The sequence below is a fragment of the Anabrus simplex genome, chromosome 11 (genome assembly GCF_040414725.1).
Source record: "Anabrus simplex isolate iqAnaSimp1 chromosome 11, ASM4041472v1, whole genome shotgun sequence".
NCBI classification, from domain to species: Eukaryota; Metazoa; Arthropoda; class Insecta; order Orthoptera; family Tettigoniidae; genus Anabrus; species Anabrus simplex.
The window spans coordinates 115,275,590-115,299,091 of NC_090275.1; the positions used below are offsets into that span (position 1 = coordinate 115,275,590).

The 23,502-nt window shown below is 41.3% G+C and overlaps 1 protein-coding gene across 1 annotated transcript in view; it reads left to right on the forward strand.

Annotated features, from left to right (window-relative positions):
• Positions 1-11,024, forward strand: part of LOC137502723 (uncharacterized) — a 134,163-nt gene extending 123,139 nt beyond the window's left edge. Inside the window, exon 5 of the transcript XR_011018847.1 lies at positions 9,557-11,024. The gene's annotated coding sequence lies outside the window, so the exon portion shown is untranslated. The remainder of the gene's footprint in view (positions 1-9,556) is intronic.
• The last annotated feature ends 12,478 nt before the right edge of the window (positions 11,025-23,502 follow it).

Consider the following 23,502-nt stretch of genomic DNA (forward strand, 5'->3'; position numbering starts at 1 on the left):
ACTATCAACAGCGTTATACCTGCATGCATTACATTTAAGTGTAGTTAGTTTTCGGGAGATATCGGCTTCCAAACCCTACTGAAGATAGTTTCCCATTTTCACACCAGGAAAATGCTGCGCGGCTGTACCTTAATTAACACGACGGCCGCTTCCTTCCCGCTCCTAGTCCTTTCCTGCCCGATCGTCGGTCTTCCTGACAACAACGCTAAGATGTAATTACAAAAAAAGATCTGTTTTACGTCCGGATACCCTTCCCGACGTCAAAGGTATAAGGACGTTAATTTACCGGGGTTTGAATCGCAGTATCCACCAGTTTATTACAAACTAAATGTAAGTGTTCTGACCTGTGTATGCAGGAACAACGTATTGTGTATTTTTGCTGAGATGACATGTCACTTCCGTTCACGTTTTCGCAAGCAGTAGCATAACTCACAGTATTGTTCCCATTTGGTCTTATAACTTGGAGGAGACAACATGCATACAAAAATTATGATTTGTCCTTTTTCTTCCTTCCGTTTCTTACATGTAAGTACCTTAGGAAATTCATATATCTGTGTGTGAGTGCTTTCTCACAACGTTATTGTCCGCGGATGTTTCGAAAAAAAGAGTGATGTGTATGCGTATACCAGGGTACTGCTCAATAGCCCGTGTTCTTGTTCATTTGTAATTACTGAGCGTGTTAGCTGTGCGGTATGTGTGACCGAGCTAGTTGGCTAAGGCAGTATGGTTTTTCCTGTAGTTTTTGATTTTCGCGCGAGACAAATGATAGAAGGATAGACATTGAAGTAGAACTTTTGCTGTATCATATTATCGTTTACCGAGCTAGTTGGCTATGCAGCATGGTTTTTCTGTACTTTTGATTTTGGCACAAGACAAATGATAGAAGTTAAATCATTGAAGTAGTACTTTTATTGTATTCATATTATCGTTTGCCGAGCGATTTGGCTACGCAGTATGTACACTGCCTTATGCATAAGATCGCGTTGTATTTTCGATAGAGGTATGCCTTAACCGAGCGGGAAGAGGAGGATGACGTTATAACAGCCGCTGTCTTAAAAAAGCTGTTCAGAATTCAAGTCTTATTTTTTCTCTGTTCGAATCCATCTTTTTAGAACAAAGATATCCCCTGACATGTTCTGAACACATGTTGTAAGTAACGTCATCGTGAATCGTGTTCTATTCTAGTCTTGTTATGTTTTAAACACTTATTTAGTGTTCTGGACAAAAAGTAGGACACTCCTATTTACGGGGCATGAACCCATTAGCTTATATTTAGCTTAGCTTACATTAATCAATGTTCTGACCATATGTTGAAGTTGATAACATTGAGTAGAGTGTTCGATTCTAATCTCGTTATGTTTCATTCACTTCTTTTATGCTCTGATCTTCTTAGATTAAAGGTATCCCCTGACATGTTCTGAACACATGTTGTAAGTAATAACATCGAGCTCAGTGTTCGATTCTAGTCTTCTTATGTTTTAATCACTTATTTAATGATCTGAACACATTAAACAACATGTTGAATTTAACGACATCGAGTACAGTGTTTGATTCTGGTCTTGTTATGTTTCAATCACTTCTTTTGTGATCTGAAAATCTTAACATGCACAACTCTGATGACGTCATAGCTGCTGCAGGCGCAGACTCTTGTCTTCGCGATGCATGTTCGATAGAGATTTGCCTTGGCAGGAGAGAAGGCAGAGCAGCTCAGTAAGTATGTTGAGATGGAAAAGGTATCGCTCTGAACAGTGTTTGATTCTAGCCTTGCAATGCAGTGTTCTTAACACTTACAACATCGAACTATAGTATGCGATTTTGTGTTCCCAACACTTGTTCGATATCAACTACAGTAGGTGTTTCTAGTTACAATATGTTTTGAACAGCATTATGTGTACAAGTCTAAACATGCACAATAACGCCATCGCTGCAGCACGTGCACACTCTTGCCAACGAACGAGTCTAAACATGCACAACTATGATGACATCATCGCTGCATCACCTGCTCTCCCTAGCCTTCGCGATGCATGTTTAACCTTGTTCGATAGAGGTATGTCTTGACGGAGGAGGAGGAGGCCATAGCAGTCTATGTTAGCCGCCATCTTGTGTAGTAGCCTCCAAGCTAGCTGCTGCCATCTTGTGTAATTAGCGTCGAGAAGGGCACCTTGTCGTAAAACAAAGGATAGCCCGCTTCAAGGTGGGGGATGATGGGTTAGGTTTGCGAATGCACTAAAGTGTTTTTTTGTTTAGAGGATGACAGCTGACGGAATTTTTCAAATTGTCCGCCACTACATGCCTAAGGATAAGGTTTAGTGCTGTAAAGATAGCAGCACGATGCGTTGTTGTTTAAATATGGCGGATGACAGCTGTCAAAGTGCATGTGGAATTACAAATTGCCAGCCATCATATATCGAATGTAGTAGCTATGAAGTTTAGTAGTGCAATGATAGCAGCACCGAGGTTAGCGATGCAAGATGGCGGATGACAACTGTCAAAAGCATATGGCTTTGTTTACAAACAAGAGCACGTAGAATTGTTCAAGTTACCCGCCACCACATTTCAAAGGTAGTAGCTAAAGATGGCAGCACTGAGGTTAGCGATGCAGGACGGCCGCTTGACAGATGTCAAAAAAGCACGTAGCTTTGTAGAGCACGTTGAATTCCAAATTACCCGCTACTACCAACAGAGCGCGCACAAACCTATCGACAATGCTTGCATCGACTAACTAATCCTTTTTGCTAGAGCGTGCGGCAATTGCATGTGCGCGCGCACACGCCTATCGATAATGCTTGCATCGACTAACGTACTAATCTTATTTCGCTAGAGCGTGCAGCAATCGCATGTTTGCGCCTGATCTAACCATTCTCTCCTACCCGACTTAACGTAGGTATAAATACGAGTGTAAGACAATGCATCCTTGCTTGCCTCGTATTAGGCAGCCGTGCCCTGGCCTCCCAGGCAATAATTTTTGTAGAGGAGACATCGCTACGGCGGTGGACCTCTAGGGAGAGAGAGAGGGAGGGAGAGAGAGAGAGAGAGAGAGAGAGAGCACATCCCTCACTCACCTGTCCGTTATATTTCGTAAGGTGAGATAGGGGAAAGAGGACAACCTCTTTAAACCCCCCCTATACTCCGCCGAAGTCAATAAAGCATAACCATTTACTTAGGTTAGTCTAAGATAAGAGCCGTGGAATTTCAAATTTCTAGTGCGCACATGCCTAAGGTGGCATCCATGAGGATTTTGCTCCGTCAAGATACCAGCAAGGAGGTTAACGATGCAAGATGGCGGATGCCAGCTGTCAGAATAGCATGTGGAATATTTGAATTGCCCGCCATCACGTGCCTATGAGGTTTAGCCCCGTAAAGAGGGTAGCACTGAGGTTAGCGATGTAAGATGGCGAATGACAGCTGTCAAATAGCACGTGGATTTGTTTACAAACAAAAGCACGTGGTAATGATGTCGCGGAGTCAATGACCTCGCGTGCTGATTCAGCAAAAAAATGCTGACTAGGAGGTGTGGGAACCCCACTCCTCCCCTACTCACTTCGCACTACACCTTCTTGAATTTCTACTGTGTTCATAATGTCTAGCATCTCTTCAATATTGTTGTTGTATTAGCTTATATCATAAGTCTTGGAGATTCTGCCTATGAACATCGGTTACCTCGATAAATCCTCGCAAAAATATGACATGTCTCCTCGATGAACAGCGTGTTTTATAGATTTCTTTCATACTGATTTGAGCTGAAGTTTTTAAGCCACGTACTTGTGACGATCTAAATTAGTAAGCTGATTATGTTTATTCACATGTCACCAGTTGTTGATGTGTTTTACAGTCACTGGATGACAAAGCACAACTGATGGTTTCTCGCGAATACTGTAACTACCTTCTTCTGTAATCGTGTAGAGCGTGCCAAGTTTGTTGATTACTATACAGACTATAATAATATTATAAGACGTAATGCTTATGCGATTGTCATGGAAATGTGTTTCTGGTCGATAAGACTCACGATGCACCTTCGGTGTTACTTCTCTTGATGAAATTACGAGCAACTGTCCAAGCGAATCAGGTTGTGATTTAATGTTTGTCTTGAAGGAATATCCAATAACACATTTCTGTGTAATGCATCTTTCGGAATGAGAGAACTTGTAATTACAATTACTAAAACTCTCATCACCAAAATGTTCATTCAACACACATTCAATGTATTCATGAGCATCGTCTTCAGATTAAGTGCCTGACGGTAGTGTCAGGACATACTCATCGTAGTAGGACTTGTTTCTTCAATCTCGCACGTTATAGATTTTATTGCAGCTTTCATATGATACTAGCCCAAGACTATGTAGCCGATGAGTGAGTTCGATCAGTGGATTAAAGTAGACAGTTGTTTCAGCGCCTTCCCCTTCCTCCTTCTTGCAACGCTCATCATGTGCACACTAATGCCTATTCTCTGCAGTCTGGGTTTGATATACGAACTATATATATTATCGCCCACATTGAATTTTTGCACACGGTCTTTATTTTAAACAATGTCTGCACTGCTTCCGAAATATTCTATGAGCTCAGATGGAGGGTGCAAGTCTCCACAACTATCGAAATACCATACATTAGAGTTACGTTTTACATAGGCACCCGCAGCAGGGCTAGGCGGTTTCTGGATCATGAGTAAGCATGTTTCTGCTGAGTCAGCACCTGAGGTCATTGACCCCATGACATCATGGCCACGTGACCGTGACGTCACGACCACGTGCTATTGTTTGTAAACAAATTCACGTGCTCTTTGACAACATTCAAGACGACAGCTGTCATTTTGACGGACCCTAACCTCACTTTTCGGACAAGTGGACATCGCTAACCTTTGTGTTGCCACCTTAAGAAGGCCTAACCTCATTGTTGTCACCTTATGCAAGTAGAGGTGCGGAATTTAAAATTCACGTGTTTTGACAGCTGCCATCTTGACAGGTCCTAACCGTGTGGGCGCGGAATAAAAGGAAGTGAACTTGGCTAACCTCAGTGCTGCCATCTTAATAGGGCCTAACCTCACTGTTGCTAGCTTAACCACGTGGAGGGCGCGGAATTTAAAATCTGCATGCTTTTGACAGCTGTCAAGATGACAGGTCCTAACCACGTGGGCGTGGATATTAAACAAGTAAACGTGGCGAACCTCACGGATACCATCTTAACACCGACTAATCTCACTGCCGCCACCTTAAGCACGTAGGAGCGGGGAATTTGAAAAGTAACATCTGGTAACTTGACAATTCCTAACCACCTGCACTTGTTTTGATGCCCAATTTTGAACGATTCCTATAGCCTCACTGCTATCATCTTGACAGGACTTAGCTACGATCAGACGCGGAACTTTGAAACGATCCTAATCTTTCTGCTATTACCTTGAAGGGACATAGACAGGGGGCCTAACCGCAGAGTATTATATTTTTAAGGCTAGCTGCCCTTCTCATCATACTATTTGCTCGCTGCCCTTCTCAATATCACACTATCTTAATGGAAATCATATTAAAAATAACTGATGACCTCATAGTCTAGTTTGCAAAGAGAGGATTAGACGAATATAAATCATTAATATTACCTTTTTTCCGGGCCAGATATACTTACTGTACGTTATTAAACTGGAAACCATGCTGTAGTGTTGTCCTCCAGTTTTTTAACCTCCTAATGTCATGTGTCGCATAAGTTTTTACTTACCCTTTTTACTCTTTTCGATAGAGCAGGTAGCGGCAGGAGGAGGAGGATGCCATAAGTAGAAGGTAATACTTTTTACCATTTTGAATTACAAATTTTTGTTCAAATAATCATAAATAGATGGACAAAAGAAGAGGAAGAGATATGTAATAATTTATTTTAGCGAAATAATACAGTATACCATTTCTGTATTACTTATTATCATCAACATTATTGACTTTATTAATATTTATTTCTTTAATATTTCAAGTTAATCTATTAGAGTAAAATAAACATTTTAGCATTTTTATATTATTAGTGTTTTTCAACATATCTGAAAATGTTTTACATTTTTTATTTTTTGAAAATGAACATAATGTTACATTTGAATATGTGATTGATATTTTACACCTTGAATATACAAAAATAGGGAGGCCCATTATCACCGAAACTCTTCACATGCCTGCTAGAGAACTAGTTCATGAAACTGAAATGGGAAACTAAATACGGCATCAACATAGATGGACTAGGACTGACACACCTGCGGTTTGCAAGACGACGTCAGCATCGTACTTGGAACAGATGTTAAAGGAACTAGACAAGGTCATCTATCCATGGATAACAGAAAAACGAAGCTGTTGACCAATGCAACAGCAGAACCCATAAACATAGGTGGTGAACCATTGGAGTACGTACAGGACTACACGTACCTGGGCCAGAACATATCATTCCACAAAAATATGGAGAATGAAATTAAGAGAAGAATTGGTCAAGCATGGAAAAAATCTGGTCCCTGAAATTCATTTTAGGGGACAAATCTCTAAAGCTAACTATGAAGACGGCAGTTCTGGAGAAGTGTGTACTATCAGTAATGATTTATGGATGCCAAACCTAGTCATTAACTTCGAAGCAAAGAAAAACCCTGCAAATAGCCCAGCGCAGGATGGAAAGGAAAATTTTCAACATCACACTGAAAGACAGAATGGGGAACGAGGAGGTACGCAGAAGGACCGGTAAAGGAGACGCACTCAAGATAGCGGACAGATTGAAGTGTTAATGGGGAGGCCACATAGCAAGAATGGGGCACAAGTGATGGACACACGAACTAACATTGTAGGATCCTAGAATCGGCAAGAGGAACGTAGGAAGGCAGAGGATCCGTTGGGCTGACTCGTTCAAGAAAATGGCTGGTTCACAGTGGACAAGAAGAGCAAGAGGCACAAAAGAATGGAAGATCCTTGAAGAACTCTTCTAAGTGTATAAATGTACATTAACATTTTTATGTGCTTAGATATATGAACAAGAATACATAACAGAGAAGGTGGATAGGTTAGAAATGTATGTGTCAGTGACAGGCAAGGAAAGTGCACCACATGACACTTTCACAGTATTTAGGACTGCTCACCTAACGAGGCCATTGTCCTTAAGGAATTTAGAAGGCTAGATTTAGATTAGACATTAATAAAAGTTTAATTAATATTATTTACACATGGTAAAACAAGCAGCTGTATGTAGTTTTACTCCTATGGTACACGCGTTCCCCTTCTTACACATAATTATTATATGTACATTAATACAAGTTTAATGAATATTATTTACACATGGCATAACAAACACTGCTTGGTGATGGGACTTCCTTAATTCTTGATGATTCTTCTTTAGAGGCAGCCTTCCTATGAAGTTTCCCTACGGGATATGTAATTCCACATTGAGTTGTATAGATTTAATTAAAGCTCTTCACTAGCTTGCACATAAGATGATATCTTTAGAACTCTATCAAGAACAATGGCAAAGAATAATAAATATAAGATTACATAAAGTATCAAGTAAGGCCGTCCAATAATATACTATTTGTTTAGTTCACCAGCAGCGCACCAGGGGCCCACTCGACAACATACCCGCTTCCCAGTGACAACGGAGAGGTATTTGGCAGGAAAGCGGACAGTTACACCTGAAAGAAATTGGGTATTTTTGATTCGAGTTTGTACTAATGAATCTTGTCCTAGATTGTCGCTAGTCGTCAGGTGATCAGCAGTGGCAGGAGAAGGATTATAGTCACTGTCCAAAAGAAATGCGGCTTTGAGTCTGTTAATAGAAACAATTTGTTGACCATGAGCAGTGTCAATTACAGAACACTTAGTAGAGCGTGAAATCACCTTGAATGGTTGAGTGTTGAGCGAGAGGCATCATGCCGGATGAACACATGAGAGGTATAGCGGACAAAAGGACGCCCGGGTTCGACAGGCCGAAAAGAGGAACATGGACTTTTAGAATGAGGGTGAAGGAGGGAACATCTGTTCCAGATAGTCATCCGCTAGGCGAAATGGCTCCCCATAAACTAATGTAGGTGGTGTAGATGCCAGATATAGTGTAAGAAGTGACCGAAGTCTCAGTAAAACTGCTGGTAGTTGGAAGGACCAGCTGCCTCACACTTGTGCACGAAGTGCTTTCTTGAGCTTTCGATGTCATAGTTCGATTTTTCCGCTGGATGCCGGATGATAGGCTATTGTCTTCATGTGAGTAATGCCTAGAATTCTCGTAAGGTTGCTGAATAACGAACAGTCGAATTGTTGTCCTCGATCTGTAGTGATGACAGACGGTACACCAAACCTAGCTGTCCATGTGTGGAGAAGAACCTAGGCTACTGTTTTAGCTGTGTTGTCCTTGAATGGCGAAGCCTCTGGCCAGCTGGAGAAGCGATCGCAAGTGGTGAAAACCCTGATATGGAGGAATAGGCCCTACGATGTCGATGTGGATGTAGGAGAAACGTCGATTTACTATAGCAAATGTACCAGTGTAGAACGCTGTCATCGTACACAAGTTTCAGCCCATAATCTGACATCTTTTTGGAACGATGGCCAAATGTACCGTTCTTGTATTAACCGGACGAATTCATTGATGCCTGGGTGAGACATGTTGTGTAGTGCGTCAAATGCTTGTTTGCGTAACTGTTCTGGTAAGTATGGCCGGACAATTAACTCGTTTCCCGATGGTAAAAACACATTTTTGAATACGAGTGAAGTATCATTTACTGCAGTAATGAAGTTCCTGGTCGACTAATTGTGTTTGGGTTACATCGTCAAATGATAATTGTGATGGAACTAAAATAGATGAGATGCATGAACAGAAGTCAGCTGGAATATTGTCCTAGCCGGGAAGGTACCTTATGTCAGTAGTAAACTGTCTAATATAGTCCAGTGATGCTTTGTTTGAACGTTGCTGGAAGGCAAATGTCAAGAGGTTTGTGGTCTGTATAAAGTGTGAAGTTCCTACCTTCCAGCAAACAACGGAAGTATTGAATTGCTGAATATGCCGGGAGCAATTTCCGGTCATATGTGCTATAGGTACTGCTTTTGTGTCCCACGTAGAGTATTTGTGTACAATCCTAAGGTGTCTAGTTTCTGATTACGAATGTGATTCAAGGATGCTCACATGGCGAAATCAGAAGCATCGACCATCAATACCAGAGGTAGGGTACATGACGAATGATCTAAGTAGGTTGCATTTGCGATTTCGTGCTTCAAATATTCGAAGGCTTGCACTGCCCCTGCTATCCAGTGACCTTTTCTGCGGTCGCACTTTTCGTGTCTTTCCAAAGATTGTACAGCAAATGTTGAGTTGCAGCTGTGCTGGGTAGTGAACGACGATAGAAGTTTACCAAACCAAGGAATCGACGGAGTTCGGAGATATTGATAGGTGGTGGAAAAGAAAGAAAAGCTCTAACACGATTGTTAAGGGATTTCATACCTGCGGATGTTCCACAGTATCCTAAGAATGAAATTTCAGAAATCTCAAAAATGCACTTTATTAGGTTCACATTGATGCAATATTTATATAAACGTTCCAACAGGATTCTAAGGTGGCGTTCATGTTCCAGGTCATTTTCAGATGCTATGAGGATGTCATCCATGTAACAGAAAACAAAGTCCAGATCTCGAAGAATAGACTAGTGTGCATCGCAAGGCTGCCTGTTGGCATAGCTATTTACTAAAGCCTCATCAATTTGGTGGCGCTCCTAGCGGCTGCCAATCTGAACTCCGACAATGAAGCTAATAGTTGAAGTGGACAAGAGACGAACGACTTTGGTAGTCTAGGTCAAGATGGATGTGGAGTCTGATGCAAATTGGTGTTCGTGGCAAAAATAAATGTCAGCAAGAGAAGAATTCTAACCAGGATAGAAAACAATATCGGTTTCATGATTGAAATACCTTACTCTTTAAATCGGCGCTAGCCGCCATTATTTAATTTTTCTGCTATTATTTAATTTTGGGCAAATCATTTTTCTTATGCCCATGTTGTAACCAACTTCAATTTCAGTTTAACCAGGTAAGTATCGAATTCGGAACCTTTGTATGTTTAAATCAAAATGGCGTGTGAGACTGGTTCCGGTGGCCGTCCAATTGGCAGGTAAAATATACATGTAATTCATAAATTATTCTGTTAGGAATCCTTAAATACTGCTAAAACTGAAAACCTTATTTCGGTAAACATCATTTCTAGTAAGATTTAAAGTCTATATATTATTGTTCTAATTCTTGGTTAAAGTTTATTCAAGGTATAATGTGATCGCCTTATTTCTGAGAGTAACCCCAAAAGTTTACAACATTTCGACGTATTCTTCTCGAATGTAAACGAAACCTCAAAATGATTAGTGGCCGTGAGGCTAGTTTTCTATACTATTTTGCCTTGCCTATTGTTATGCCTTGTTGCCGGATTATGACATTTATTTGATGATTCTTTTGGCCTCTCTCTTGTTTAAAATAAAGACGGTCTTCGAGTGTTGCTGATGGAAGGCATGGTTGACTGATGACCATTTAATTGATTCTGCGAACTTGCCACATTTATATGATAATCCCATTTGATTACCTTTTATGCTTGTCAATCTATTATTTGTTGCCTACTGGTCTTGCAAGTTTAAGCAGTAAACTTAAATATTCACTATTCTACCTTTCCCTATTTAACAAAGACTGTTATGATTTTGAGGTTCCGGATAAGGTACACTAACCCATTTGGGAATAATAAGTTGTTGTAGTCATATTTAAAATAGCATTGAAGTACCTCACCTTTGGATTATTATATTTCCCCGAAACAATTTCATCCTACTAATTATTCATCTACAAATATTATTTTAATTATCAAGATATTAACTTACTCATTTTCTTCAATTACCTTGTTAAGATTATTATTATCTGCAATTATCCATTTGTGTTTAATGGTGTGGCTCATTTCGTAAGACATGGAAAGGAGGGCTGAATCATGAAGTTAACACTAGATCCTCGCCTTTGAATAATCTACTATTGGAGTGGACTTCTCTCTTCCACACATAATCATTGTCATTGGTAAGTACAGTTGAACCTGACTTATACGTATATCAAGGGGAAGAGAAGAAACTACTTTTAACTCAGAATTACTTAGAAATCAGACACAATACATCACATATTTACTAAAAAACGAATGGAATAGACCTACATGTGTAAATCCTTGCAAATAATAAATAAATGAATACAGGAAATATTATTTTGAACTTGGTCCAGAGAGTTTGGCTTGTTTCACTTTTTTTGCATTTAGAGTATAAATCTCCTTTAGCAAACTTAGTAATGAATCCAAAGCATGTTCACTACCACTCTTCGCACTGATGTAACGCCTACACACTCCGATTGCACTTAACCCTCCGTTGGTCGCGGCACTCACTTTCCTCTTTTAAGATGTGCCGTGCGAAGCTAAGTAGCACTATACTTCTTAATCACCGAGTAGCTGACTTTTGGAATGTTCTGAGCAAGTCCAACAATGTTGCAGGGTGCGGCGCGACTTTCATTACCAGCCAGGCAACCGTTAATGACCACAGTGCACTATAAGTGAGCGAGTCTCTCACCCGCGACCATTGGCGTTACATTTTTTCCAACTTCCGCATTATTCCTATCATATTAGCCTACAAGTCATGAATCAAGATTTCATGATTTGTAATTGGTTATTAGAGGAGTCGGATCATGAAGCAGTTCTCTTAGCTGAATGCAATAATGAAGATTCTGAGTACTCAGATACAGAGCAACCCGCCAACAGCGATCACGACAGCGCATCTGATGTTTCTGTGGACGAAGCCGTTCCTGGTCAGCCAGTCGAGTCTGATCCTCAATACGTTGGTCGTAACAACATTACTCTGTGGAATATTCATCACTCTAGCCCCAACAAACGTAGGAAGGAAAGAAACATTGTGATTCATCCACCAGGTGTCACACGTGTTACACAGAACGGGAAGACAGTGTGGGCGACGGATGGGACAGCTACAGACATATTTCGCCTAGTGATGTCATACCGGAGATTTTACTTACTCTTGAGATGTCTCCGATTTGATGATGCTCAGACGAGAAATGAAAGGAAATCCGTCGATAAATTGGCAGCAATACGAAAAATATTTGAGGGCTTTGTACAGCGCTGTAAAGTTTGCTATTCCGTAGGAGAGTAAGTCACCATGGTGTTTGCATAATTATGTGTATTCTGTTTCAATGAATATTGTACTTAACTTAACCTGTCAACAAAAAAGTAATTAAAGAATAAAAAGTATCAAAATTAAAACAATAACACCAATAATAATAACAATAACGGCCTCAAAAATCATATTATATTAATGGTGAGCGCTCCGCTCACCCGCTACCAGCGGCGTTAAGAAATGAGGCGCGACCAACGGAGGGTTAACACTTCACTCAGTTTAGGAGTCAAGATTTAAGCGCCGCGTTGTTGGCATAGATCAGCAATAATCTCTTCATCCGGTTAGTTCTCCACATACAGCCAGATTATTACCGAAAAGCACAAAAGTATCGACTTCTATACCCTCCGGTAGCGTTAGCTCATTGTTAGACAAAACTTCGTCCCCATAATGATCATTAGAGGCAGCCTCTTCTGGAAAGACACCAGCTTTGCGGAAACATTTGCTGGTTGTGTAGAATGAGACCTGCTTTCAAGCAGCCGAAATAAAATCCATGGCTTGTAGCAAATTAATGGAGAGAGGTTCGTTTCCTCCATCACTCAGTGTTATTCAATGTTGAACCAGCATTTTTCTATAATGCACTTTGCATTTTTTTTTTTTTTTTTTTGCAAGTTGCTTTACGTCGCACCGAGAATGATAGGTCTTATGGCGACGATACTTTGAAATTTGCTGTTGTTCACGAAAGAAATTCTCACATTCAAACAAATTTACTGTATTTTATGTTGTTTCCGCACCAAAACCGCCCACTTTGCTTATCATGTATCTCAATCTTTGGCGGCGTGTCAAAAACGACGAAGGTAGTGGGGGAACGAATGGGACTCGCCTTTGTTAAGCCGCCAGTAAGAAAGAGCCAACAATGTCACTCGGCGAAACTCTGTGTTCTGTTTCAGCACCGAAACCCGATCGCTCTACTTCCACCTACGCCGGCAAAGACGAAACTTCGTAAGTACAGTAGTTTCTTTTTAAGAAGTACATTCTCATTGCAATTGCGCAAAACTTTCACTGGCACTTAATACGTATAACAGCGAATTACGTATAAACGGATTACGTATAAATAAGGTATAATTAACGCGCTTTTATATTATATTTTGCCGGGATTAAAGGAAATTACGTACAAATACGATTTACGTAGAACAGAGTTACGTATAAAGCAGGTTCAACTGTATATTTATTCTGTGACAGAGTATATGCACCTTTCAAATGATTGGGAATGCATTGCGAATTCCAAACGGAATTTGAGGAATTGAGATAAACCTAAGGGTGTTATAACAGCAGTTTTTGGTATATCATTTTCTGTTATGGGAATATGATGAAACGCACGTATCAAGTCGATTTTGGAAAATATTATTTTATCTGAGAGGCAACTGTTGAAGTCCTGCAGGTGTGGAATCGTGTGCCGATCTGGAACAACAATTGCATTGAGAGCCCTGTAATTTCCACATGGGCCTTGGGTACTAAATGAAGACGACTGTTGGAAGGTCTGCAGATGCCTAGATGTATCATCTGCTGGAATTCCATCTTGGCCTCGGCTACCATGTCAGGTGGCAAACGCCGAGCTTTAGCTGTAACTGGATGGCCAACTGTTGAAATGGTGTGGGAAAAAATGGATATCTGGCGCACAATAGGTTGCCCTGTCTCGAAGCAAGTTTGGATATTCCTTAAGACTGGCTGCATATATTTTTTATGAGGAGCTAACAGGAGTATACTTTCAGTGGTTGAATTCTGTGCTGAAGTTGCGATTGTTGAAAAGTTGGTAGTACTATCAAAGAGCTGTTGGTGTTTGATGTCAACTAGCAGTGCGTTATCGTTGAGGAAATCGGCAGCAAGAATAGATTGTTGGACATCAACAGTAGTATAATTGGATGGTTCGGCCGCCGCCTCCGCCTCCGGCTCTCGGGAGAGGCCTCCACCTCCCGCGGGAAATTTGAATTTTGGCGGGAGATTTGAATTTTGGCGGGAGATTTGAATTTGTAAACAAAGCCACATGTTTTTTGACAGATGTCATCGACAACAACGCATCGCTAACCTCACTGCTGCCATCTTGACGGTCCTAAACCTCAGTGGTACCAACTTAACCTAACTAACGCGAAATTTGAATTAGTAAACAAATCCACGTGTTTTTTGACAGCCACGTGCTTTTTGACAGACAACAACGCATCGCTAACCTCTGTACTGCCATCTTGACGGGCCTAAACCTCAGTAGTAGAAACTTAACCTAACTAGCGCGAGATTTGAATTTGTAAACAAATCCAAGTGCTTTCTGACAGCTGTCATCCGCCATCTTTAAACTACAGAGCACCGTGCTGCCCTCTTTATCGCAGTAGTTGCGAATTCGTCACCAGTCATCGACAGTGCTGCAATCTTGGCGGGTCTAAACCTTAGTGCTACCAACTTAACCTCACTAGCGCCAGGTTTGAATCAGTAAACAAATCCACGTGCTTTCTTGACAGCTGTCATCCGCCATCTTTAATCTATAGAACACAGCGCTGCCCTCTTTAGCTACTTACCAATTAAATGTGGTGGCGGATAATTTGAAAAATGCTTTCTTGACAGCAACCATCTTTAATCCAGAGAGCACCGTGCTGCCCTCTTTAGCTAGATTCCTTTGAATTCCACGTGACAGCAGCCATCTTTAATCAAGAGAGCACCGTGCTGCCCTCTTTGTGGAGGTGGCAAATTCCACGTGCTCTTGTTTGGAAACAAACTCACGTGCTTTTTCTGACAACTGTCATCCGCCATCTTGCATCACAAACCTCAGTGCAGCACTCTTTAGCTAGATACCTTTGAAATGTGGTGGCGGCAATTTGAAAAATTCTATGTGCTCATGCTTAGAAACAAAGCCACGTGCTTTTTGACAGCTGTCATCCACAATCTTTAATCAATAGAGCACTGTGCTGCTATCATGCGGGCAATTTCGTAAGCTGTCATCCGCCATCTTTAATCCACAGAGCACCGTGCTGCCCTCTTTATGAAGTGTAGTAGCGGGCAATTTGAAAAGTTCTGTTAGCTGTCATTTGCCATCTTTAATCAAGAGAGCACCGTGCTGCCATATTTAGCTAGATACCTTTGAAATGTGGTGGCGGCAAATTGAAAAATTCCACGTGCTCTTGTTTAGAAAACAAACTCACGCGCTTTTTGTCAGCTGCCATCCGCCAACTTATATCGCAAACCTCAGTGCTACACTCTTTAGGTACATACCTTTGAAATATGGTGGCGGATAATTTAAAAAGAAAAATTCTACAGCAGCCATCTCTCGACGCTAATTGCACAAGATGGTGGCTATACATGACTCCTTAAAGGTGCTTATGCAAGATGGCCTATATATATAGGTTCTTATAAGACGCCCTTGGGAGGCTTGCGCATGATAGCGGTTATACAAGGCTCCTTAGGAGACGCCTTAGAGATGCTTGCGCAAGATGGCGGTTGCTCTTATGAGGCGGCTTAAGGGTCCTTGCACAAGATGACTAGAGACACCCTAAGGATGCTTGTGCAAGATGGCGGACGCAAGATGGCAGCTATAAACGACTCCTTATGAGACGCCTTAAGGGTGCTTGCGCAAGATGGCTGCTGCTCTTATGAAGAAAGCTAGCTTAGAGGCTAACGTGTCGTGCTAGTTCGATTCATTAAATTTGGGGCTTAAATGCAAAATGTTAAATATCTCGAAAACGGTGCATCGTAGATCAAAACGGACAAAATTTTTCTACCCAATACCTCGGTTCGCAGTATGGGGAACATGTTATCATAAGAACATAGTCTATTGATGAGATCAACGGTTCGGTTCCTAATTAGGCCCTTTGCCATGCGCTCTGTTTTAGCTTGTATTGAAGCAAGTCTTCGTAACATGATCAGGTCTAGCTATGGTAGAAAATATAACGTGCCGTGCAGGTTCGATTCATTAAATTTGGGGCTTAAATGCAAAATGTTAAATATCTCGAAAACGGACAAAAAATTTCTACCGAATACCTAGGTTTTCAGTATCAGGAACATGATAGCATAAGAACATAGTCTAATGATGAGATCGACGGTTCGATTCCTACTTAGGCCCCTTGGCATTGGCAGCTATTTAATTCTACAAGATTGCGGCTATACATGTCTTCTTATGAGACAGCTTAAGAGCGCTTGCACAAGATGGCTGCTGCTCTTATGAGACTCCCTAGGGGTGCTTGCGCAAGGTAGCAGCGACAAGACGGTGACTATACTCAGCCCCTTATCATACGGCCTAGAGGTGCTCACAAAAGATGGTGGCTGCTCTGATGAAGAAAGCTAGCTTTGCATCGTGCAGGAGTAGTATAATTGGACAGTTCTGCGGCCACCACCACCACCACCGGGCTCCCAGAGGCCTCCTCCACCACCACCACAGCCAGAGGCCTCCCAGAGGTCTCCTCCACCACCCGAGGGAAATTTGAATTGGTAAACAAAGCCACGTGCTTTTTGACAGCTGTCATCGACAACAACGCATCGCTAACCTCAGTATTGCCATCTTGACTGGCCTAAACCTCAGTGGTACCAACTTAACCTAACTAGCGCGAGGTAAACAAAGCCACGTGTTTTTTGACAGCCACGTGCTTTTTGACAGACAACAACGCATCGCCAACCTCACTGCTGCCATCTTGACGGGCCTAAATCTCGGTAGTACCAACTTAACCTAACTAGTGCGAGATAAACAAATCCACGTGCTTTTTGACAGCCACGTGCTTTTTTGACAGCTGTCATCCGCCATCTTTAAACCACAGAGCACTGTGCTGCCCTCTTTATCGTAGTAGATGTAAATTCGTCACCTGTCATCGGCAGTGCTGCCATCTTGGCGGGCCTAAACCTTAGTGCTACCAACTTCACCTCACTAGCGTGAGATAAACAAATCCACGTGCAGCTGACATCCGCCATCTTTAATCTATAGAGCAAAGTGCTGCCCTCTTTAGCTACTTACCTTTGAAATGTGGTGGCGGATAATTTGAAACATGCTTTTTGACAGCAGCCATCTTTGAGCACCGTGCTGCCCTCTTTAGCTAGATACGTTTGAAATGTGGTGGCAGACAATTCCACGTGACAGCAGCCATCTTTGAGCACCGTGCTGCCCTCTATGTGGTGGCGGCAAATTCTACATGCTCTTGTTTGGAAACAAACTCACGCGCTTTTTAGACAGCCGTTATTCGCCATCTTTAATCAACAGCGTACAGTGCTGCCCTCTTTAGCTAGATACCTTTGAAATGTGGTGGCGGCAAATTCCACGTGCTCTTGTTTGGAAACAAAGCCGTGTGCTTTTTTGACAGCTGTCATCCGCCATCTTTAATCAACAGAGAACCGTGCTGCTATCATGCGGGCAATTTCGTCAGCTGTCAGCCGCCATCTTTAATCCACAGAACACCGTGCTGCCCTCTTTATGGCTACTACTTTAAGCACGTAGTAGCGGGCAAATTGAAAAGTTCTGTTAGCTATCATCCGCCATCTTTAATCAAGAGAGCACCGTGCTGCCATCTTTAGCTAGATACCTTTGAAATGTGGTGGCGGATAATTTTAAAAATGCTTTTTGACAGCAGCCATCTTTGAGCACCGTGCTACCCTCTATGTGTTGGCGGCAAATTCTACATGCTCTTGTTTGGAAACAAACCCACGTGCTTTATTTGACAGCCATCATCCGCCATCTTTAAGCAACAGGGTACAGTGTAGCCCTCTTTCTTCTGGCGGCAAATTCCACGTGCTCTTGTTTGGAAACAAAGCCACATGCTCTTTTGACAGCTGTCACCCGCCTTCTTTAACCAACAGAGCACTATGCTGCTATCATGCGGGCAATTTCGTTAGCTGTCATCCGACATCTTTAATGAACAGAGCACCGTGCTGCCCTCATGCGGGGCAATTTCGTTAGCTGTCATCCACCATCTTTAATGAACAGAGCACCGTGCTACCCTCATGCGGGGCAATTTCGTTAGCTGTCATCCACCAACTTTTAATGAACAGAGCACCGTGCTGGCCTCATGCGGGGCAATTTCGTCAGCTGTCATCCGCCATCTTTAATCAAGAGAGCGCAGTGCCGCAATCTTTAGTTGAAATGTGGTGGCAGACAATTTGAAAAGCTGCTAAGACAGCATCGTGTTAGCATCTTTATTCTTCGACATGTGGTGGCAGCAAATTCCACATCCGCCATCTGAGAGCACCGTGCTGTGCTCTTGATCGTAGTAGCGGACAATTTAAAAAGAACATGTCAAGCAATAACTTAGTTCTAAAAGAAAACAAGACTACAGTTCTGAACGGCTTGCGTAAGATAGCGATTGTTATAACCTCCTTTTCCCTGCTCTGTTAAGGCATAGCTTTATCGAATACTTGAAGATTATATCTGCAGAAACGATTAGCTTTTACTTGAAAAGCTGCCAAGAGAGCATCGTGTTAGCATCTTTATTCTTCGACATGTGGTGGCGGCAAATTCCACATCCGCCATCTGAGAGCACCGTGCTGCGCTCTTGATCGTAGTAGCGGACAATTTAAAAAGAAGCGATTAAGAATATAATCGAACACTGTACTCGATACAACATATGATCAGAACATCGATTTTTCTAAGAGAAAACAAGACTACAGTTTTGATTAGCTTGCGTAAGATAGCTATTGTTTGCTTAGCTTCAACATGTGATTAGAACATTAAAACATAGCAATACTAGAATCGAACACTGCACTCGATATTGTTAACCATAAGATGCGATCAGAACATTAATTGATGTGTTCAAAACACTAGATAAGTGTTCAAGACTAGAATAGAACACATACGACATGTTTGAGAATACCTTTATACATATCGCGTAACTAGAGTGATGCATTTTTAGACTTGAACACATACCGCTGTTAAAAACCTATTACAACTAGAATCACGTATTATAGTTCGATGTTGCAGAACACAGCATTGCGAGACTAGAATCAAGCACTGTTTAGAAAAACAAAAAATTCTCTTCTCAACATACTTACTGAGCTGCTCTTCCTGCTCAGTGAAGGTACATCTCTATGGAACGTGCATTGCAAAAGCAAGATTTCAAACATAACAAGACTAGAATCGAACACTGCACTTGATGTTAACTTCAACATGTGATTAGAACATTAAATCAGGTTCAAACATAGCAAGACTAGAATCGAACTCTTCCTACTCTTTCAAGGTACACCTCTATCGAACATGCATTGCAAAAAACAAGATTGTAAAACATAATAAGACTAGAATCAAACACTGCCCTCGATGTTGTTAACTTCAACATGTGATTAGAACATGAAATGAGATTAAAACATAGCAAGACTAGAATCGAACACTGCACTCGATGTTGTTAACCTTAACATGTAATCAGAACATTAATTGATGTGCTCAAAACACTAGATAAGTAATCAAGAATAGATTCGAACACTGAACTCGATGTTCTTAACCTTAACATGTGATCAGAACATTAATTGATGTGTTCAAAACACTATATAAGTGATCAAGACTAGATTCGAACACTGTACTCGATACAACATGTATTTAGAACATGTTAGGGGATACCTTTGTTCTAAGGAAATCAGATTGAAACATAACAAGACTAGAATCGAACACTGCACATGATGTTGTTAACTTTAACATGTGATCAGAACATTAATTGATGTGTATAACTTCCTTTACTGACTCTGCCAAGGTACATATTTATCGAACATGCATTGCAAAGCGAGAGCGTGCAAGTTTAGACTTGAATACATACTACCGTTCAAAACAACATATATACACATACTATAGTGCGATGTTGTAGTACACTACATTGCAAGACTAGAATCAAGCACTGTTTAGGAAAAAAATAAAAAAATCTCTTCCCAACATACTTACTGTGCTAGACGATAACATACTTACGAATTTAATCAACATCTTCTTTCTTGCTCTTATTCTTCTTCGAGAGGAAGGAGTAGGTGGAGAAGGTAATACCTAATCTAAAATAAAAGAATATGCCAATTCTACAGTATTTATTTACATCTTGTATGTACTAGTTTTATCATGAATGATTTTACTTGTAGTGATGTTTCCGTACTTTTGCTTTCTCGATGTAATTCTTGTATGTACATGCTTTTACGCGTCAGTAAAACTAATAACACAAGATTTGTTCTCTATGCCGCGAACATTGATCGATGTGTTCAGAACACAAAATAAGTGATCAAGACTAGAGTCGAACACTGTACTCAATACAACATGTGTTTAGAACATGTTAGGGGGTACCCTTGTTCTAAGAAGATCAGAATGAAACATAACAAGTCAAGAATTGAACACTGTAATCGATGTTGTTAACTTCAACATATGATCAGAACATTGTTTGATGTGATCAGAGCAAAAGTACAATTTTGATGATTTGCTTAGTGTAAAATCAAAAACTATGGAAACACACTGTGTACATATCGCGTAGCTAACTCGCTCAGTAAGCAATATTGCAAAACTACAACTTCAATGATTTGCCTAGTGTAAAAATCAAAAACACACTGTACCCATACTGAGCAGCTAACTCGCTCGGTAAACGATATAGCAAAAGTACAACATCAAATTATTTCCCTTCCATCATTCGTCTTGTGTGAAAATCAGTCGAACAAGTTATCGCATAAACATGTAACATGAAATATCAGTCAATCTGTTGGCATGGGTTACAAGCACGTAGCTTGTGCAGACGAGGGCTACTACGCAAAATGCTGAGTCAAAAAAAATCGTGATAGGGTATGGAACCCAGGGGTTACATCTTATCAGAAGGGCAAAAAGGATGAAAGGATTCTTCCTCCTCCTTACCGCACATTCCTTGTAGGGCTAATTGGCTAAAGGGCTAACGGGCAAAAGGGCTGATGGGCTAAAGGACTAATGGGCAAAAGGGCTAATGGGCTAAAGGGCTAATGGGATAAAGGGCTAAAGGGGCAACAACCTCATCGATCGCTATCAGCAAGAACGCTTGTACTTTGTTAAGTGTAGAAAATTAATATTTATTGGTAAATGGTTTTATGTTCAGAACAAGGAATGGAACCTAGGGGTTACGTCTTACCTAATAAAATCCCTGACGTGCGATGAGTTACGTTTTTTTCGAAATAGTGTTTGGAACACTGAACTTTTCAAGATGATAGCAGAGAGGTTAGCAATGTTCTGTCGTTGGATTTTAAATTCTACGCTATAACATGCATAAGGTGGCAGCCTTGAGGTTTACCGCCGTAAAGATTTCAAGAGTGAGGTTAGCAATGTTCTGTTGTTGGATTTTAAATTCCGCGCTATAACATGTATACGGTGGCAGCCTCGAGGTTTACCGCCGTAAAGATGGCAGCAGTGAGGTTAGCGACGCTCTATTGTCGATGACAGCTGTGTTCTGAACACATCGATCAATGTTCTGATCACATGTTATATCGAGTACAGTGTTCGATTCTAGTCATGATCACTTATTTTGTGTTCTGAACACATCAATCAATGTTCTGATCACATGTTGAAGTTAACAACATCGATTACAGTGTTCTATTCTAGTCTTGTTATGTTTCAATCTGGTCTGCTTAGAACAAGGGTATCCCCTGACGTATTCTAAACACATGATGTATTGAGTACAGTTTTCGATTCTAGTCTTGATCACTTATTTTGTTTTCTGAACACATCAATCAATGTTCTGATCACATGTTGTATCGAGTACAGCGTTTGATTCTACTCTTCTTGTGTTTCGAAAGTCTAAACATGCACAATAATGTTATCACTGCACACGCTTGCCTTCGCGATGCAGGTTTAAACTTGTTCGATATAAAGCTATGCCTTGACATAAGAGGCGGAGGAGGAGGAGGATGAAGTAGAGAAGGAGGAGGAGGAGGAGAATGATAAGGCCTTAACAGCCTATGTATAGTCGCCATTGTTTAAAGATGACAGCTGTCAAAAGAATTTTTCAAATTATCCGCCACCACATTTCAGCTAAAGAGGGTAGCAGGGTTCTCTGTTGATTAATTAAGAACATAGAATTTCAAATTGCTCTCCACCGCATGCATAACAGCAGCCGTTATCTTGCGCAGTAGCCTCTAAGCTAGCTTTCTGCATAAGAGTAGCCACCATCTTGTGCGAGCACCCCTAGGCTGTCTCATAAGGAGCTATGTATAGTCACCATTTTGTGCCCGCCATCTTGCGTAAGCATCCCTAGGCGTCTCAAGCCATCTTGTGTGTCATAAGAGCAGCTACCATCTTGTAGAAATAGATAGATGCCATTGCGAAAGGGCTTAAGTAGGCATCGAACCGTTGATCTCATCATTAGACTATGTTGTTTCTTCTTCCTGATACTACGAACCTTCGTATTAGGCGGAAACATTTTGTCCGTTTTGCTCTACGATGCACCGTTTTCGAGATATTTAACATTTTGCATTTAAGCCTCCAAATTTAATAAATCGAACCAACACAGTACGTTATACTCTCTACCATAGCTAGACCTGATCATGTTACGAAGACTCGCTTCAATACAAGCTAAAACAGAGCAAATATCAAAGGGCCTAAGTAGGAACCGAACCGTTGATCCCATCATTAGACTATAGTTTTCTTGTTCCTCATACTGAGAACCTAAGTATTAGGCAGAAAAAGTTTGACCGTTTTGCTCTACGGTGCACCGTTTTCGAGGTATTCAACATTTTGCATTTAAGCCCTAAATTTAATGAATCGAACTAGCAAGACATGTTAGCCTCTAAGCTAGCTTTCTTCATAAGAGTGGCAGCCATCTTGCGCAAGCACCCTTAAAGCGTCTCATAAGGAGTTTTGTATAGCCGCCATCTTGCGCAAGCATCCTTAGGGCGTCTCAAACCATCTTGTGCAAGGACACTTAAGCCGTCCTATAAGAGCAGCCGCTATCTTGAGCAAGCTTCCCTAGGGCATCACATAAGGAGTCATGTATAACTGCAATCTTGCGCAAGCATCCCAAGGGCGTCTCATAAGAACCTATGTATAGCAGCCATCTTGCGTAAGCACCCTTAAGGAGTCACGTATAGCCACCATCTTATGCAACTAGCGTCGTCGAGAGATGGCTGCTGTAGAATTTTCTTTTTAAATTATCCACCACCACATTTCAAAGGTATCTAGCTAAAGATGGCAGCACGGTGCTCTCTTGGTTAAAGATGGCGGATGATAGCTAACAGAAATTTTCAAATTGCCCGCTACTACGTGCTTAAGTTAGTAGCCATAAAGAGGGCAGCACGGTGTTCTGTGGATTAAAGATGGCGGATGACAGCTGACGAAATTGCCCGCATGATAGCAGCACCGTGCTCTGTTGATTAAAGATGGCAGATGACACCTGTCAAAAAAGCACATGGCTTTGTTTCCAAACAAGAGCACGTGGAATTTGCCGTCACCACATTTCAAAGGTGTC